Source organism: Ambystoma mexicanum, chromosome 2q (genome assembly GCF_040938575.1).
Source record: "Ambystoma mexicanum isolate Mex_15411 chromosome 2q, UKY_AmexF1_1, whole genome shotgun sequence".
In the NCBI taxonomy this organism is placed as follows: domain Eukaryota; kingdom Metazoa; phylum Chordata; class Amphibia; order Caudata; family Ambystomatidae; genus Ambystoma; species Ambystoma mexicanum.
Window position 1 is genome coordinate 379,451,941 of NC_090924.1, and position 21,073 is coordinate 379,473,013.

Sequence of the window (21,073 nt, forward strand, 5' to 3'; positions counted from 1 at the left end):
ATTTATCATTTGTTTAGTGGACAAAAAGTCGGGTAAGGCCCATAGGAAATTGTAATGTCAGCGGACATAAGGAGGGTTCTTAGAACACTTTCAACCTGACAACGAACAATATGAACAGCGTTCTCAGAACACCCCCATTTTGTTTAATTGCAAACATTTCAGGACACCGCGAGTGTTCTTAGAACACATTCAACTTGCCAGAGTAAAATACGGACAGCGTCCTCAGGACACCCCCATTTTCTTTATGTACGAACATTTAAGGACACTGCGAGTGTTCTTAGCTCAATTTTAGCTTGCTTGCGAACAAAACGGACACATACTCCGTCCTCAGAATACCCCACCATTTAGTTTATATAGAAAATTTCAGAACAGCCGTGTTGTCCGCAGACAAATCGAACACAACAAAAGCGTCTAGCACATAAAAAAAACAGAACATTGAACCTATCTCATACTTCCCCACCCTCCCCAAACACTCTTACACACCAACACACTCCACTAAATACAATTTTTAATCCAAGTTTCACCGCGCAGTCCGCGGTCGTCAGCGAATGCAAGATGGCGGGCGCCACAAAAAATCTGACGCGCTTCACGCACCACGCCGTCCAAACAGTGAACACGTCGCATGTCCACGGACATCACGCAAGCTGCTTGGCCAATTGGGGCGCTGTCCGTGGAGCGAACAGGAAAGTCCGTCCGCGCAGCGAACGGAGATATCAGTAATTTTTTTGCCTTACATTTTGGTCATTTTAAAAAAAACTACTGGACGGATTTACACCAAATTTGCAAAAGCATGCTTTCGGGACCAAGCCCCCGCTCCTGCCGCAAATGTGGTGTAAATCCGTCCAGCGGTTTGGGCTGTAGGCGTGCGCAAAGTTTTTTCCCATTATGTCTATGGGAAAAAACAAAAGTTTTGGGACCCCCCCTATAACTTTGGCCCCCCTAGACCAAACCTCTCCGAACTTTTCAGAGTGGGCCATACACTTTTTTTGCAAAGTTTGGTGAGGATTCGTCCAGAGGGAGCGAAGTTATAAGCCACCCAAAAAATGCTCTTCCTATGGAAACACCAACTTAACCATAACTACATGGACGCTACCGCGTCCATGTAATATATATATATATATATATATATATATATATATATATATATATATATATATATATATATATATATATATATATATATATTCAGTGAAAAACTTTGCTAAAGGGACATTATTGTTAAGTTGCACTACCAAAAACTTATCAAATTCAGGGAAATGTTATTAAAAGGATGTTATGGTTACAGGTAAAATATTAAAAAACAAGAAATTTGCCAGTTATGGTAAGTTATGCAACCATGACTCGTGTCACTGCCATGCACCACTAACACTAACACCCAGGACATCAAAGATGACATCACAAATGACATCATCAATGACATCACATATATGGGGTAGTTGATTTTGATCAGTGACAGTATTAAGCTGAGTACTTCATTTAGTTATACTACATTGAAACCATGACACACATACTATAAAGGTACTGTGCATGAAGAGCTTGACCTTGTTCTATATTCTGAAGTTCTAGTCCCTACGATTTGCCCTGTGGTCATAATGCACATACATAGAACAAGAATCAGTTCCCAGGCAGGTAATACATGTTCCAAGAATGTGATATGCTTGCTTATTGGGGCATGCAGTATCACATAAGCCATGCCACATGCCCCAATAAGCACATCAGAGTAGACATTATTGCTTGCCGAGAGAAGGGCCCTCTACCAGGGCATCAAAGTAATATCACTACGTTTTTGTACTGACATTTTGACACTTTAGAAAAAGTAAAACACAGAACAGATGTGCAAAAGCATGCTTTCAGGTCCTTGCTAATGATCCTCAAGCAAGTTTTATTGAATCCTGTCCATCGCCTCGGGATGCAACCGCAAGCAGAATTTATTTTCCCATTTAAACATAGGGCTTAGACCATGCTGCATTCGCCAAAAAGTAAATTCAGAGTCGGCATTCGTCCTTGTCGAGAGCCAGGCCCACTGTCCAAGCACCAAAGTTATATCACTATTTTTTTGTACTTACATTTTGACACTTTGTAAAAAATAAAACACAACACAGATTTGCAAAATCATGCATTCAGGTCTTTGCTGATGCTTCTCACGCAGGTTTGTTGTAATCCAGTCCAGCACTTCGGGATGTAGCGGTAAGCAGATTTATTTTTCCCATGAAAGCTAGGGCTTCTGCCATGTCACATGCCCCAATAGGCAAATCAGAGTACACATTTGTCCTTGCCCAGGGTCAGGCCCACTGCCCAGATACCAACGTTAGATCACTATTTTTTGTACTTGTATTTTGAGACTTTGGAAAAAATAAAACACAGGACAGATTTCCAAAGCCATGCTTTGAGGTCCTTGCTCATGCTCTTTGTGCAAGTTTGCTGCAATCCCATCCAGCATTCTGGCCTGTAGAGACAAGCAGATTTTTTTTTTTACGATACACACCCATCCCTATTTCAAAAAACTTTACCACATAGCCGGTCCCTTGTGGCCATGCCAACTTTAACCCCATTGCCGGTCCCTTGTGATCATGGCCAGCAGCCAGATTGTCCGGGTCATGGCCTGGCCAGTGGCTATACCTCAGTCACCAAAGGTAAATCACTGTTTTTTGTATGTACATTATGACACATTTCAACAAAAAAAACACGGACACATTTGCAAAACCATACTTTTGCTAATGCATCCATGTTTTCTTTTTTGAAAAGTGACAAAATGTACATACAAAAAATAATCATATAACTTAGCCCCCACTTGACAAAATCACATTTGGGTCTATAATCTTTTTGCAAATTTAGGAGCAGATTTGTCAAATGGTACCAAATGCATAAGCCTTTCAAATATTTTGGGACACCCCCTCTCATTCTGGCCCCTCTTGGTGAAACATCATTCAGGTTCAGGTTTGCAATGATAATGCAAAATTTCATGCCGTTTCATTGAGTGGCACCAAAGTTATAAATCATCCAAAAACTATTTTTCACCCACCCTATAATGCAAAAGGAAGGTTTTGGGGGTTGTGGAGGTGTCCCCACATGTTCAATGTGATAATGTCCCTGTCAACCACAGCCATTTTTTGCCAACATTTTTGTAAGACAATATTTTTGCAGGGACATTATCACATGAACCGTTCTTTTCAGGTACTTTATAAGCATTTAGGGTTTATGAGTAATACCAAACAACATGTGCAATGCAATGAGTTTAATTTGAGATGTTCTGCAATACAGAAAAGAAAGCGCACATCACTATATAATATTTTCCCTTTTGAGTGATAGCAGACTCCACACTTCAGGCCAAAACAGAGCTTTGAGCACACTTCACAGTAACTGCCTCCCCCACGATAAAACCCTTGCTCCTACAATAGATTTTAATTACACTTCTAGGGCTGCAATCCAAAACAATGATATCTAACGGCCTTGAAATGTTTCATTCACTTTAGCAGAGCCTTGTGCTTTCCGTTTATATTTGTGAACTCTGCTTCTTGGGTGGTGAAGAAAAATACGTAAAAATAGCTATCTACATTTGTAATTGTAAAAAGGTACACACACCTCACTTGTACTTTATGCTTACCTAAAGCATGTTTGAAATATTCACACCAGCAGACTCAGAGCAGGAATAGTTTCAGTGTCCCCTCGGTCTCAGCATGGCTGTCTCCCCCTCAGTGCACCCTCCTTCCTCTGCAGCAGGACAAACCCAGAAAAACTCTCACCAAATCCTAAGTCAGCAAAGGCAGCAAGTCCTCCAAGAAACCTTCCTGGATCTCTCTTCCCTCCCCTTTTTAAAGCCTCTCTCTGTGATCTGCCCCATGATGTTTGTTCTCCTACAGAAAGTATAAGAATTGCCTGCCCCTTACTGTGATGTCACATGCCAATCAGACACCACCTGCCACCACCTCTGACCAAACCTCTAGAATCTTCCCAAGAAAATGCGTTTTGCCTGTCACTCTTTCACAGCGATTCAGGGCAGCAAATGGATACCAAAAAGTTACATTTCTCAATATGGCTTCCTGCAGCAGAACATGAACAATGGAGCTAATTGAGCAACGCAGCTTTTCACATTCCACATCTTCATTGCAGAAGCAGTTTTACTTCTTGCATTTTTCAAGCAATGCCGCACAGCCTGTGTTTGTGAACTCATGACTTGGGACAATTTGTCCTCATGATCTGCACCAATGTTTTGCACCAATGAGCTATGGACTGAGCTATGGACTGAGCAGTAAATATTAGCAAGGGATTAGAGATTAGTAGGTTAGGGGATAATAATGGTTAATCTTATGCTTCATTGCAACTCAGTCCATGCTATATCATGATGTGGTGCACTATGCTGTGGTATGGTTACCATGCAAAACTAGGTTACAATTCTTTGTTTTGCCTTGTTGTGTATGCATTCACAGTACTGATTCGCCAGATTCACATCAGAGTATCACACCAGAGTCTCACAACTCTTGCTGTCAGAGGTTTTGATGAAATTCTTCCTGGCTGAAATTCAGAGCCTCTTTTTCCCTACACTACTCCTCGCAAAGTCTTCAGGTGATCTGCCCAAAAGAGTGTCTCAGCCCTCTTTCAAAGCCAAATGGGCCACAGTTATTGGTGCAGGCTTAGCCTACCTTATTGATCCAATCATGGGGTCCCTACCAACAATCTCCTGTATGCATGAGGTCATAAACAGAGTGCTTTGCAGCAGAAAAGGTAAAGGATTGAAAATATGTGATACTAAGTTCCACTCATCTTCCTGTCTGTTGTGGATAAAAGGGTCTCTCTGGTTAATGGAGCTCTCTCTGGTTCTTGATTAAAGTGTCAGGTCTCCCTTGACGATGTGGTGAGACCAGACTCTCTGGCTCCTGCAAACCACATTCTCATACATTATGATTATGAATGGGGTCCCCCTGTGGGGTGGACTACTGTAAACATGCACTCCCAGACATGACACTTCACTGTCATCGATACTGAGTGCGGGAGCTGGATTCAATTTGACACAGTTGCATATGAAAGGTTGTTGGGGTTTCCTGTCTCCTTTTGTTAACCTCTGCAGCCTGGCCCAAGAGGAGTCTGGGGGGCTGTTTGACACACCCTTTAGTTGGTATGTGAATCGCTGCCACCAGATGCAGGGCCCAACAAATGAGCAGGGCGGTTCCATGAAGACTTTGTTGGTTAATCAGGCTGGCCATAGCAGGGGGAGGATTTGGTATTGCATTGTATACACCTGGCTGTCATATCCCAACTATATATGACAGGGGGGACTGTGCATGTATGCTGCATCCACCCAGAGTACAATGGTCTATGCTTTTGTTGAGCTGTGAGCATAGGAAAATGTGTGTGGACTAGCCCCACACATTTTGTTGAGGTTAGTCTGCCATCATTCAATTTAATTTAACATTTCAAGAAGCCTAACCAAGCTCACACCCCCTGTGCAGAGGGTCACATTCCTCACAGGAAGGCAGGTTTGATGCAGTCAGTCAGGGTATGGTCTGGATGTGTGTACCGCCGTCTATGTGCACCAGAAGAAAGTGCATTAAAAATCTCCACAGGTCCATGTAAGGTGAAAGAGTATTTCAGCATTCACGCGGGTAACACGTGTTCAGCTTCATCTGGAGCATGCAAGCTTACATCTGGAAACAGTTTCATGAGATGGCACCGGCGGAGGAGCAAGCCACTGGGCCTCATTAGGAGTTTGGAGGTAGCCATGACGTTTTTAGCAGCATGGCTACCCCGAATACGGGTACCGGGTCTGGGTCCAAAAAATAGGGAATTACCGGGACATGCCGACTTTAGCATGCCCGGTAATTCCCATTCTCGGGACCCGGACCCGGTACATCCCCATTCCCATTTGAGCCCCTATAGGGCTCAATGGGAATAGGGAGGATGCTAACAACTGGCCTGTTAATGACGGCCTGTTGTTAGCATCCTGGACTGCTAGCGGGTCCCGCTCTGCACGTCTGGTCTGGCCAAGCGTCCAGAGCAGGACCCGCTGCAGAACTCGTAATGGGGCGGCCCGGTATGAACGGTGCCGGTCCCTTACCGGCACCGTTCATACCGCGGCCATCCTCGTTGTAATGAGGCCGACTATTACTCTGGTATGGCGACAGAGCAGAGAGGCACCCTTAACAGATGGGCGTATGACATCACCAGAGACGATTCTGGGTGTTACAATCCTCTGCAGTGCCATCACTGTCGGAAATTAGCAGGCCTGGAATTTCTCATACTTGCTAATAGGCTTCAGTGGAAGCGATGTACACCAATACATTGCATTTGCAATGCCCACGCCCTGCCTGACAACTCCAGAGGTTGTGCAGAGTTGCAAGGCTCTTTGCTGGGGGTGGGGGCGGACAGGACGCCAGGCGGGTGCCATCGGCCTCAGAATCCAAGTTTTTGTTGTACTGTATTTATTTTGTTTGTGCAGTGTGCAGTTTTGCGACTGGCTTTAGCCGCCGGAGCGGCTTTAAACTCGTGTCCTTTCAGAGTCAGTCATTCGGCCCGAGGCCTAGTGGCGGCGCCCCCTGCTACACTCCCCATTGTTCGGGCGTAAAATGTACATTGGCACAGACGCCCGCAGCACGCGCTCAAGCCACTGAGCTTTTCTTTCAGCCTTGTGCTTTCAGCTTGGGGTGACATCCCGTGGCGTAGTAGCGTTTCTCGGAAGGGCAAATTGGCCACGATGAAGGTTTCTTTTTGTAACATTTCCGGATCAATCAGGCTATGCCGCAGATATCATTGAGACAATAACATGCCATATATCTCCGTCTTCACACAACTAAACATCCGGAGTGAAGAGATTGTGAAAGTAGCCGCGATTTTTGTTTACCGTTAGCTCATAGCTTCAGTTTTTCAGTAAATCGCATTAGTTCAGACCGGTGTCCCCTTTGAAGAGCCGCTGTAGCAGCACGCTGCGTCCCGGAGGGGGCAGCAAAGAGCCTCGCTGTGGAGAAGGCTCGCGTTTGTGTCAGACACAACCATCTCCGCGCTGTTCACTTTTCTTTGCCGTTCGATATCAGGCTAATATTAATCTATCATATTGTTTTTCCTGATGACGACCGATTTGTTTATTTTTTAACCTATGCTGACCAGACTAATATGCAAGTTGGGTGCGGGAGGAACTGAGGGATGGGTGTTCATTTATGTATAGCGTGTCTGTATGAATACCATGGTGGCATTCTCGGATAGTCTCAGCCGAGAGGGCAAGGATCGACTGGTCATGCAGGCTGATATCACACTCCCGTGAAAGTACTGTATAATGCATACTGGTGTGAATTAGGACAAACTACCAGCACCTCTTAGCTTAGCCATCATACCAAAACCATATGGCAGTGCAGTCGTACATGTAAAAGCAATCAGTACTTATACTATGGGCCTCATTACAAGTAGTGCGGTAAGGGTTTACCGGTACCGGTAAGGGCAACGGTACCGGTAAACCCTTACGGCCTCACTACGAGGTCCCTTTGCGGGTTGGTACTTTAACGCCTGCTTTTTAGCAGGCGTTAAAAACCAATCCGCAAAGGGACCAGGGAGCTAATTACGGTCCCGCAATTTGCGGCACCGTAATTAGCGCCTTCCCCATTCCCATAGTGCCCTATGGGGCAAAAATGGGAATGGGCAAGGGCAATGGGGGAAGGGTGAATTACTGCCCCGCCAACCTTGGAATAGGGCAGTAATTCCCCTTTCCTCCAAGGCGGTGCCGGTATTTTACCAGCATGGACCAAGGTGCTAATAGCACCTTGGTCCACTGCCTACCGTGTAATGAGGCCCTGGCCCTCATTACGACCCTGGCGGAAAGGGGGTTACGCCGGCGTAAACCATGGCGCCCCTTTCCGCCTGACTACGAGTTCCCGTAGCGCCATGGTGATTTCTACGCCTGCTTTTTGCAGGCGGAAAAATCCATGGCGCTACGGGACTTGTTGTTAATTACGCCACCGTAATTTACGGTGGCGTAATTAACGCCTTCCCCACTCCCATTATACCCTATGGGGCAAAAATGGGAATGGGGAAGGGTAAATGGGGATTGGGGACTTACCGCCCCGCCAAGGTCGGAATGGGGCGGTAAGTCCGCCAACCACCATGGCGGAGTTGGCAGCTTAGCACCATGGACCATGGTGCAAATTGCACCATGGATCTCCGCCAGGGTCGTAATGAGGGCCCCTGTGTTTTTAGTTGGGCGGAGTTGGGACTTTTCTGTGGTCTTACTATAGGTTAATGTCACTGGAACTCATGTTTGAGCATGGCTACTGCATTTGTTATGGGCAGTACTTGCACTTACGTTTAAGAGTAGTTGCACTTCTAATAGAACGGTCTTGTTATTAATAGAGGAATCCAGGCACTCAATAACGCTAATTTACTTTTGATAGACAGTAATTTCTAAGCAAGGCTGCTATACTTTAAATCTGGGTGTGCAGTTCTTTTCAGCAGGAATGCTATACGTTAATGAGACAGTACGGGCCCCTTTTCAGATGGGATATTACATTTAACTGGGATCGTGGCAGCTTTTATTAGTTGTATTCTAATCTTTCCTAAACACAGGTACACGCCTCTCCAGACAAACTCTACCCTAAGGAAGTGGTGGTATGATATGATAGGTTATTTATAATGTGCTTAATACCCAGAGGTTTCTAAGCACAGACCCGGGGATCGAACCTGTGTTGCTCCATGTCATCTTGCTTCCACAGCGAGCACGTTGCTGCTGAGCTATCCTCCCGAGACTTAACATCAGAGACTCTGCAGGAGTGACATTTCAGAGTTAAATGTTAAATGTTAATTGTTAAAGGTATTTGTACCGTGCACCGTCACCAACGGAATTGGTCCGTGGGCGCTCTGGCGGATCTGTAAATGATAAGGTGGGGTGGGATGGGTTAGTAAGGTGAAGAGGGAGTAGGATAGTGAGAGAAGTGGTGTCCTATTGGCAGCTTCAACTCGGTATACACCAGATGCTGAGCTTTGGTGCGGGTATTGGATCGGTGACCGGCCGCGTATGCTGTTGGGCCGGTTTATGTGTTGTTGCAGTGTTGTGAAGTGCGTGCGTCTTGTTGTGTGAGAGATGGTTCTTGGGGAATGCGCACGGTCCAACAAAGATATGCTGCTTACCGCATAGGAGACTGACCCATTCACCTATATCTGATGCTAATGACTGGCCAACCAGGAGCTGTCCCCAGGGGTGGGAGATCACTGCCTATCAAGCGAAGCAGGCATCCCAAGTGCCAGACTTACAATCAGTGCATGAAACTTCCTGCAGGTGTCAGACACCCGCAAAGCGTGCGTTCTTTCACAGCGGTAAGAATTGTTCAGCGGGACATTGCGCCAAGATTTGAATTTCACATCAAGGGCCTAGTTTACGGGTTAGTGGTGGCCAGCTCCGATAGTTTTCGGCTGCAGTAATAAAGCCTATTTTATGCCAGGTTTACAACTGTTTCCCGTTGGTGGAACGCTGGTGGAAAATCTGATGGTTGCTACTGCAATGCTTGGAGACTGGCGGGTTTTCTGCCACCTTTCCGCTGCCGGAAAATCCTTGTAAAGCTGACAGGATGCTAACTTAAAATCGGGTCCTTTCCACCGGCCGAAAACCAGCAGAATGCATGTTCTGCCACACTCTAAATGGGGCTCTCAAATGTGTGAGACATATCTCTTAAGAATGAAACACTCAGCCAATGAGTAAGACTTTGGCCCTCGTTGTGAAACTTGCATGCACGCTGTTGGACTGTTTTCCAAGGTGTGAGCTGCTTATCCACGCATTGACATGTTCTTCCCGTGTGGGTGAGACACACACTGCGCAAGAATGTGGCTCAAAATGTGGAATTCGTTTTCATTAGGTAATTGCAGGGGTGAGACTCTGACCTAAATAATTAGACTGCGCTTGAGGTGAGATATTTGCAAGAATAGGGGAGAGAGGAACCCACCTAATGGTTGAGACTGTGCGCCTATGTGTCATGCCCAATGATCGAGACTGTCCCCGAAGGTGTGAGACCCACAGACAGTGAATGAGAACAATTTCTGAGCTCTGAACATGTTTTTAAACATAGTGGCACGACTATCCTCCCAGGTGTCAGACTCATTGGCCTTCATTAAGAGTTTGCCGGCATCCCACAGGCAGTACGGGGGAGGAAAGGGCATGCCCTTACTGTGTCAAATCAACTCCCGGGCCACCAGTAGTCCAGGGATGAATATTGTTTTTTAAACCATCAATCAGCCCCACACCTCTAGTACACCAGAAGGGAACAGATTGGAAACACAAGCACATTTTAAACCTCCTTCTTCAATTTTGGTAAAGTAGACAGAATGGCAGGCTTATCTCTGAAAGGTTGTGGATTGTTGGTTAGTTGCAGCACAGGGAAAATACGATGATTACCCAATGAGAAAAGCGACTGTCCAGTCAAGGTTGCATACAAATATTTACTTTTTATTATCACAACAGACAGTTCTAGTAACAATACGAAAGACAACCCACCCTTTAAAGGAATGCAGAGGAATGTTTCAAAGAAGGAAAAGGGTTGCACTCTGGATACTGCCAGGAGGGTAGTTGGTATGGTAAATGATAGCAACAGTTCAAGGATACCTGGCTTCAGCACAAAGGGAGAACTGCATCTTAAAATGTTTGCGGTTCCTTCTGAGAAGGACCAGGGGGACAGAAACCCAATGTAGCTTATGCTTATAGGTGTTCTTGGTGTTCAACAGGGTCGCGTCGGTTTCAGGGCGCCTTGCAGCTTCTGTGACAGAGATTAAGATGGGAGACAGATCCGGGTATAAGGCGGCAAACAGTTCGGCGAGCGAAGCTAGACCGACGACTGCAGATTGGCATACATGGCAGCTCAGGGTCAGGAATCATTGTTTCAGTGCTGGTCGGTGGTTGAAGCACTGGTGGAGACGCCTCGGATGACTTCAAGTAACTGCGGCATAGCAACAGACAGCGTTGCAGTTGGTAGCAGCTCGAGGGACTTGACTGACTCTAAAATGTCCTTTCAGGTGGACAACAGAAGATGCTAGTTGCTGCACTTCTCCCAGCTTCTTCACTGGGCTCATGACATCCTTTAAGGCTGACTGTCCAAAGCTGGGGAATGTCTTTGTAATGATGGAAACACATTGGAGGGACAGGGCCTCCATGTCCTTGTCCTCTACTCCCTTATCATGTGTGTTCTGTGTTGTTTTCTGCACAGTAGTCCACGTGGGACTCCTGGCAGTGCAGCTCTTCCTCTTTTTGGTTGTGTTGAATGGAGACCCTTGGGATACCCTTATGGCACCCCTAGGTGGGGGTACAACCCAGTACCCCTTGTTTATTATTTTGGGCACCTGTGTGTGGCCCACAGAGCAGGGTGTGGGCTGGTGTGAGCTCCATGCTAAATTTGACAGGTGGGTGTTTTGGGATACCTAGGCCCTGCCATAGGAATCCATGGATTTCTGATAGGTGACACGATGGCCACTGTGGCCTCTTGGTTTCTTATTACGCACTACCTTGTTTTCCCAAAGTCCTGGGAACCCCTGCCTCTGTCTCTTCCCCTGGCTGGCTGTTGGGTGGAAGAACCATATATGGTATTGTAGGGACATCCAGGCCAGACTGACTGGAGCCTTCCCAGTGACTGTGTGTTGTGGGTACAACCTTGGGGTGGGACCTGTGTGAATGGAGTGTGTGACCAATATGCACTTCATGTTATGGGTGTCTGGAATCTGTGTGTGACACAAAGAATGAGACAGCCCTGCCTGAAACTGACATGAATGTAGTGTGGTGCGTTGAAAGGCTTGGTGCTTGCCCCAATCCGCATTTCTTGTTATCGGTGTCTGGGTGGAAGAGGATGGCCTGAATGCACTGTGAGCCTGATTGGCTTCCTGCCTGCATGAATGTCCTTCTGAATGATGGGCTGCCTGAGATTGGTCCAGCAGTGTGAATGAGAGAAAGAACTGTATATCTGGGGACCTCTCACCTACCAGAATTGTTCAGAAAGCTGAAGTTGAAACATGAAGATGCTTATCCTTGAAGCCCAGCTGGAAGAAGAAGGTTTGCTGTCGAGTCTGTCGAGGACTGATCTGAGAGAGCACCTGGCTAGGAGACCTCTCCCCGAGTTGCAAGGGTACATTGTGCAGAAAGCTGATCTTCACTGAGGCACCCTGGAAGCCAGTCCCAAAAGACAGTCGACCACAGACGGGGTACGCCAAGGAATCTTGAAGTGAAGCACCCGGACATCAAGGCAGTCAAAGGCCATTGCCGTCGAGAGGGGTTTGGAGGATTTCCGTAACCACTGAAAGCCAGTTGAGTCTTGTTGCCCAGAAACGGGGACAGCTTGACGCTGTGCTGCTTGACGACCGGGGCCACAATGCTCCAGCTTTTGCCTAAGAACATTGAAACAAAGGACTCCCTTGCCATCACTGTTGACTACTTTGTCCTGCTGCAGAAAGTCGAGGTCATCCACGAACCGAGTAGAATCCGATGCTGGGTTTTCAGCCACCAGATGTCCACAAAGACGGCAATGAATATCCGAAAGCCAGCTGTGGTTGAGTCAGGATCGTCGACACCAGCGCCGACACCCGACACCCGCTTCTCCATCAAGTCATCTTTGCAGCAACAAACTCTTTACATCGAGATGCACCGCATGCCGCGTCTTCACAGGACATCCACGATCGATCATCGACGAGCACCACAAACGTCGAAGCTGTTATCTCAACGACAGTGTTCACATTTTCTTCTAGGAATCTCAATGCCCTGTGGATCCTGCATTAAAGGGAGTCCACCCACAAGGGATCCGTTGATGAACTGTCGAAAGAAACTCTGCTAAACTTCGGAACATTGGGGTAGTAGACTATTTAAACATTAATGGACTGGGCTTGTTGATACACTTTATTAACACGTTGCCCAGGTGGGTGGATCCTCACACAGTACTGTGTCTTGGTAGTGGGAAAAAAGTATTCTGCCATTGTTTAATCCAACTTTTCTGTCTTCCTTCCTATGTCTGATGTTGATTCACTTTACTATTTGATTTGTATGACATTGGAATTGTCAGCCGTTGGTGCATTTTGACGAAGTCAAGAGTTAACTGTGGTACCACATAGACATTGTACATATGGACCATATAAAATTTGCCAAAGCACAAAATGTGTTATTGATTGTGTATATATTTAACCTTATTTGTGTAAAGAACTGTGTTAGCACATACCATAGTGTGTGGACATTCCTTTGTGGGGCTTGGGGACTACACTGTACTTAAGAACCAGCCTACATCATCTCCTGAGAGCTTAAGCCTTGGTTGCTCGTCAATTGTGTGGACATTCCTTTGTGGGGCTTGGGGACTACACTGTACTTAAGAACCAGCCTACATCTTCTCCTGAGAGCTTAAGTCTTGGTTGCTCGTCCATTGCCACCACAATAGAGAACCTTGGCTGGAGTGCTCTGTGCTTCTACTCTGCCATATAGAGGGCAGGAGTACCGATAACCCCCCTCCAGTCTGTACAGTCTTGCAGGCAGCTGGTTTCTGGTTCACAGACTCTCTGGCACATCCCACCTAGGATGCTTGCTGCAGAGATATAAGGGCAGACTGTGTGCTGGCTGGGTACTAGTTCTGGAGCTGCTGGAGGGTCACCTGGAGACAGTATCTCTCTCTCTTCCCTGGGAGATGCTTAGAGGAGTAATCTTGCTTCCCTCTTGGAGGTCCTGGCCTTCCTTCACTGACAGAAGATGTAAGACAGACTGTACATTCACCCAGGGTCGTCTTGCTACTCCTTGCAAACTCTTCAGATTCTTCAGATGATCTGCCCAAAAGAGGGGCTCAGCCATCTTTCAATGCCAAATCGGCTACCGTATTTGGTTTAAGCTAAGCCTACCTTAATGAACCAGTACTGGAGTTCCCACCAACAATATCCTGTATGTGTGTTGTCATAACCAGAGTGCTTTGCAACAAGAAAGGTAAAGGGGTGAACTCATGTTATACTAAGTCCCACTCATATTCCTGTCTTTTGTGGATCAGAGGGTTGCTCAGGTTAATGGATCTCTTTGTGGTTCCTAATTAAAGTGGCAGGTCTCCCTTGAAGCTGCAGTGAGACTAGATGCTCAAACTCCTGCAAACCACATCCTTGTACCTTATGAATGGGGTGAATGGGGTCCCCCTGTGGGAAGGACTACTGTAAACACGCAGTCCCTCTCACTGTGAATGGATACTGAGGGCTGGAGCTGGCTTCAGGTTGACACAGTTGCATATGAAATGTTCTTGGGGTTCCTGTCTCCTTTGTTACATTTTGCAGCTGGGCCCCATGTGGGACTGTTTGAAGTACACTCTATTAGTATGTTAATTATGTTTATTTCTGCCACCAGAGGCAGGGCCTAACAAAAGCACAGAGCGGATTCATGGAGCCTTTGTTAGTTCATCAGGCTGGTCATGTCAGGGGGAAGTTGTGGTCCTCTCTCTTCTGGAGATGCATTGTTTATTCCTCCTGTCATATCCCATGTGACATGGGGGGCTCTGTACCTGTAGGCTGTGTCCACCCTGAGTACATGAATCCATCCATATGTCATGTGATGAGCATAGGAAAATGTGTGTGGATTAGCCCCACACATTTTCCAGAGGTTGATCTATCATCTTTCCATTCCATTTAAAATTTCAAAAAAAGTCCAGGCGAGTGCACACCCACCGTGCAGATGGTCCAATTCCTCACATTCGCATCTTTGCCTCCTGAAATCCTGGTATCACACATATAATGGGCAGAGGAGAGCTGGTAAAATCCCATTCCCATGGAGTTGTAGAGGAGGAGCCAAGTGGCTCTAACGGAAGTCCCATCCCTATGTTGCCTATATGCTGGAAACCGGAAAATGCGACATGAACAATGCCAATAATGGTCCCTTTAGGGCAAAGAGTCCTCGAAATAGGGTATCCTTTATGAAAGCCCTATATGATGTACCCAAAGAGAAATTACATTCTTTTAATGGAGGTTCCAGAAGAAATGTGAAAATGAATGAAAGAGAAGACTGGTGACGTGACATGAAGCAGAAATGACGCCCCCAGAAGTGATGCCAATGAAGAGAGTATAAAGACCTTATAGAGTCTGATGGTGAAGTAAAGAATTGAGCAACATTTCATGTGCAAAATGAAGATTGCACGTGCAGAGAGCATTGCAGAAAATGCAAATCATTTTATAATTGTACGGATGCTGAAATGCACATAGACTAAGTAATCTTGAAAGCTGGCGGCGGTGCTGCCATTATATATACATGTACAGAATCTGGACGTTTCACGATGTGTTTTAGCAGACTAGGGTCACATGAACAGAAGAGCTGAAAGTGTGGCGCAGTTGAAGAAAACAGCTGATGGCGAGGGAATATTTGAGAAAGGTTGTCTGGCCCAGTGTCAAGGGTTGGGGCAGCCAAGAAACTGGTTATTTATTCGAGAAGACACAATGAACGTGAGAAGCGAGACGAGCTTCTGTTGAGGTGTAATGGAAAAACACTAGAAGCACAAGGTTTTAATCATTTAATAGTGTCACATGCAACAAAGGAGCTCAAAAACGGTCTCCAGTCACATGGTCAAGATGAAAATAGACTCTGGGCAAGCAACACCAAAAACTTAAGATAAGATCATGCTCACACTCCCTTCTATTCTCAGGTGCAGTGATACTTTGTAAGGCCGAGTTCAAAGACTAATTGAATTGCAGACTGCAGGAATGATGATGGATGATGGGCTATTTGGGTGGGGAGGCATGGTCACGTCCAACCCTCCAGCACCTGTGTGCCAGCTTGCATGCTGCTAGCGAGTGGAATATTCCAGACGGGTACAAGCGTGCCAACCAATTGTAGAGGGCCACATAGCAAGAAGCCCTATAGTTTGAAAGCCAACAAAACGTATATTTCATGAGATAAAGGATGACTTGCACTAAGGGTGGGCATAGCTGTCCACCGGACCTTAGAGACCCAATTACAACCTGATGCCCGATAAAAAGTGTACCTAGATGTTCCCCAAAGACCAATCACAATCTGTCGTAGGTTTCCTTATTTTGCCACGTATTATAATATCACGTATAATGAGTTTTTACTTTATAAGTGTTTTTATGAAATGTGTTGAGAGATATGCTGTGAAACATCTGTTGATGTCCGTTGTAATCCCTGTTTTAGATTAGTGTTAATAAAACAGCTAAACATTTGCCAACTTCTTGAGTTGGTCTTATCATTGATGTATGAGTAAATTCTGCACCCCCATCCATCCCACAGAGTGCTAACTCACTTAAAAGGGCCTAGGGGCTCAGAGTCCCATAGGACTCCGTGGGATGGGATTGCCTGAATCACCAGCAATGGTAAGACCGGTGCTGGTGATTCAGGCATTTCGGGCAGGCCTCACGGCAGTAATTAGTGGGAGAGGGGTGTGGCCAGAAGAATGGTGTCCCACCAGGGACCAGCAGGACCATAGGAAGTGTAATATCCTTGCAACCTTTCTCCCTCGTGGGCTTCTATCGGTTGACAGGTCAGGCTTGCTGGGAGGTCCGTGGCCCTAACTGGCAAATTTGTGTATTGCCATTCTGGAAACAAATGATGATCCCAGAGTTGACGGCATTTTTTCCAGCATTAACTGTGCTACAGATATGGGTCTTGTAGGCAATGAATGAAACATTTGTTCAACTTGAAAGACTTACATAAAATAATTCAGGACATACTGTCAGTAGTGACACTCAGACTATAGAACTGAGTGTTCCACAAGTGCAACACACACAAATACACAAATGCATTCACACACACATACACACACCAACATAGACACACACATGTAAACTGTGGTCAAAGGTGTGAAATGTATATACAATGAGTGAAGCATTGTTCCCTGACATGAATTTCACACACTGTGAGTGATGTGCTGCTTCAAGTTATGAGAGTAAGACCTAACACGTGAGATTGTACTTTACAGTGTGGACTCATCCCAATGCATTCACTGTGCTCAGAAATGTAAGAGTCATTCACAATGAATGAGACTTCAGAGCCAGCTGTGAGACTCTTCCCCAATCAATGAAAATGCGTTCTCTAGTATGATAGTCACAAAATAAAAGAGAAATGCAGAGTGTGAGACTCACACTATATTATTTCCCAGATTAAAACGTACACCCAACTTGTGTGGCTGTACTCCCAGGAGAGAGACTTGTACCTAATGTGTGATACCATGCTCTCAGGTTTTGTTTAACACCAAATGAATAAGACTGCTCTGAAGCAGGCAAATCACACTGTATGTGTGAAGCTGTGCTCCAAGGTGTGCAAGTCACACCCAAGTAATAGGACTTGGGAGCACGGCTTGCTCATTGGTGACCATATCTAACCAAGCACCAAAGTGTGAGACTCAGATTTGATGATAGCAACCATTTTTCCAGCAGTAAGTCTTATGCCAAGAAGTGTCCACAGTCATATGGTTCACACTCAATGAATGGGACTGTGCTTCCAGAAGTGAGACATACTCCCACTGAATCGGACTGGGCTATGTGGTGTGAGACTCATGCCAAATTGAGTGAGACTGTGCTGAGAGATTTGAGACTATTCCCATGAGTGAGATTTCTCTGATATGTGATTCTGGCAGGACAAGTCTTGCAGTCCTGTTCTGGATTAGTTGCAGAGGGCGAAGAGTAGAGGCAGGTAGATTTAGAAGGAGGCTGTTACAGTAGTCCGTCCTAGAGAGGACCAGAACCTGGGAGACAGTGAGCTTCTGGGGGTAGGAGAGGAAAGGAAGAGTGCCTCTGAGGAGGTGCAGTAGGAAGTTTGACTTTTTTGACAATTAAGTTCAAAACCCTCTGCATTGTCCACAAGGCCTTCTGGGGCCGGGGAACTCAACACCTTCAACTCTCTCTTCCTAAATATCTTACTTTTCAAGCTCTTCACTCACCCGCCTCCAACTCCCTCAGGGTCAGTCGTTTCTCCAAGCAGCAAGTTGGTGGTAGATCTCTTTCTTCAGCTGGGACCTCCCTCTGGAACAGCCTCCCTGCCTCTATGAAGCTTGAGGAGAACCATCTATGGTCCCGGAAGCACCTCAAGACCCGCCTCGTTGCTTCTGCTTTCTCTCCTCCTCTACCCTGCTGATCTCCTGGCTAAATCTAAAACTGTACTGCTTACCTGGATACCCTCTGTTCTTGGGCCCAGGTCCCCTCCCCGCCAGTTGCACACCCACACTCCCCCCCTGGCAACCCTTGCACTCAGGGACTGTCTCTGTATCCCTACAGCCCCTACCAGCACTTGACACCTCATGTCTACACTTACCCTTGCACTTGCCACCAGCTTGCCACACTTTTATTTATTATCTTTATTTATTTTATTGTTATCCTATGTACTGCACTGCCCCTCCTCTTTCCCCCGCACGTTTCCCCTTCCACCATATCCTGCACTTGCACGATCTCAATGTCACCTGGCCTAGTAGTATCATTGTCTCTGTTTTACCTCTGTTTCCCCTCCTTTGCCTTTCCTTGAAACAGTCGTCTATAGGCACATTATAGATGCCATATCATATCATATCGTATCATACCATCTGTCAACCTCTTGTGGGGTTTGCAGGTAACTGTCCTCGGGTCTCATTGCAGTACATGTAATTTAGCTGAGCTTTCCTTCTGGTGCATGGGAGTGTGTTTGGTTGGGTGAGGCTGCGGCTGTGGAATGGCGGGGCTACAGCAGGTTGCCCCTCCCCTTCTCGTCAGGCGGGCATTGGATCCCCAGTGTTCATGGTGATTGATGTGCTTACAGCCTACCCTACGTTGTCTTCCAGATCCCGTGCTTCTTGGTAAGTCTCCGGTCTGAGAAGCAGCGCTTGGTTCATCAGCTTTAAAGTCCACTCCTTCAGATGCTCGTTGCCACTGTGCTGAATTGAAGAGGAGGGCCCTGTGCAGTATTTAGCAAGAGGTTTATTTGTTATAAGAGCAGCCATGTGCGTCCCAGCTCTGGCCCCTAAGGACACAGTAACCATTTCTCCGCAGCGTTACAGAATCACAGGTAAGGCTAGGGAAGGAAGGGAGGGAAGAAAGACAGAGAAGTAGGACAACAAGTTAAGTACAAGTGTCCGTGAACCAGGGATGGTATCACAGAATATAACAAGGTGCCTGTACAATAGCATCAAGATGAAACCAAGTGGTGAGCCAGTTTATGAGTTTATGAGTATGTGAACAAAGTAGGACATGTATATAAACAGGTGACTTACATAGTTCACATTAACTTAAGGAGATAAGTGCATTATGTTAAAAAGGAGCCACACAACTATACAAAAAATGAAGTGACTGGTGGGGCCAGGTAGGCAGGATGGGGGAGAGGGCATGGGACACTCTCTCCTTGGCAAATGAGTAAAGTGTAATCCAAGCATTGAAGAGATCCAGTCGGGCTGACTTTGATTGTGATGGACAAGGGGCTCCAATGGAGTGGGGCGAGTAGAGTGAAGGAATGGAAGCACGAGGAGGTACACAGTGGTATGTGAGAGTGAGGTTGAGTGCAGATGAGGAATGAGATGGTGAACACACAGAGAGGCAAACAGACAGGGACTGAGGAGCAAGACCATTGAGAGCTTTGTTGACTAGAAGGACATGGGAAGGGAGCAGTTGAGACTGGAGAGCTGCCAAAATGGTGTCAGTAGGTAGAGGTGGGAGAGGATCTGAATAGGTTGTAGGAGGAATCCTACGGGATCAGCGTTCTGAGACCACGAGGAGACTGACTTATCAATTTCAGTCTGGCTACGCTCCTTGTGCCATCCATCCAATACAAAGGATTTTTCCCTGTTCACTATATCTCATACTAAGGGCCATCCATCCAACACAGAGGACTACCCCCTATCTCTTTTCTACATTATGAATTGTTAGAGCCACAGAGGATTCATCAAAGTTTTGATCTATTCTGAAAATGTATGAAATAACTATTGTATCAGAATCAAACAGATGTACACTATCTATCTTTTACCACTCCTGATGAGCCACTGCATTACAGTAAAACACATGTAGAGGAATTTATCATTTTATGTGGAGGAATATATTACTTTGTTAAATGTATCACTTTATGAAGATTCATTTTTTACTCTATGAGGAATTGTGGGAATTTAACTTTTCAATGAGGAATCTTTGCACCAAATTCACAATAAACTAGCGAATTACCAAAATATTGATCTTTGTGTTGTTAATATAAGAAATTTGCCACACGCCCAACCTGTCATATCATATCATATCATATCGTATCATAAAGCAGTATTTCAATCACATTGAACAGAAGAATCTCAAACCAAGATGAAAGACAGTTTATGCCTTGCTAAAAATCAATAGGCAGAGACCCTCCCCCATAGAAGTCTTTTTCTCTAACAACATCTGCAGCTGCACCACACTAGATGCCATCCCGGAAGACAGAAACTGCAGTGCGGAAAACGATCCATGACCAGCACTAGGACCATGTCATCCTGGGACACTCTAGGAACGTCCTTGATTGGGCCACCTCACTCTGAAGCTGTATGCAAATCAAATAGGAAAGGGTGGGTGGGTAGAATAATATATGCCTCTTTGTCTTTAATAGAATCTAAACTCCCTCTAATGTTTGTGAGGGGGTTTAACCATTCTATCTCAAGACAGGAGGCTTAATTTTATGAAAGTTCAAAGCCCATGCATCACATTAAATGCAATCAACACGTTTATGATAAAATGTCTTGAACATGGACTCTCTCGACCAATCAGTTGCCTTTAAAATTTGCTCCAGACTTCCCCCCAGGAAAGGAAAGTGGCCTGAAAGGCCATTGCACCCCTTACTGAATGTGATCCGAAAGAATAAATGTCAATACCTGCTTCCTACATGACCCACCTAACCCACCTAGCTAATGTGGCCGGGGACACAAGCTTATGGTGTTTTCTGTAAGAAATGAGCAGCTGAGAGGTACCTGGGGTCCCCAGCCCCTCTGTCTTTAATTCAAAACATGTTGAGCATTGCACCACACACATTTTGTGATCTTCTGGAAAAGCTGGATATGAAATGAAAGAAATCATGCACTTAGTTCTCCTAGAGACAAAAACACTCACTTCTTACGGAGAAAACAATGTATTATTAAAATCCAATGACCTGATATCTGAAACCCTTTTGATGAAAATGTCATAGTTTTATTACACA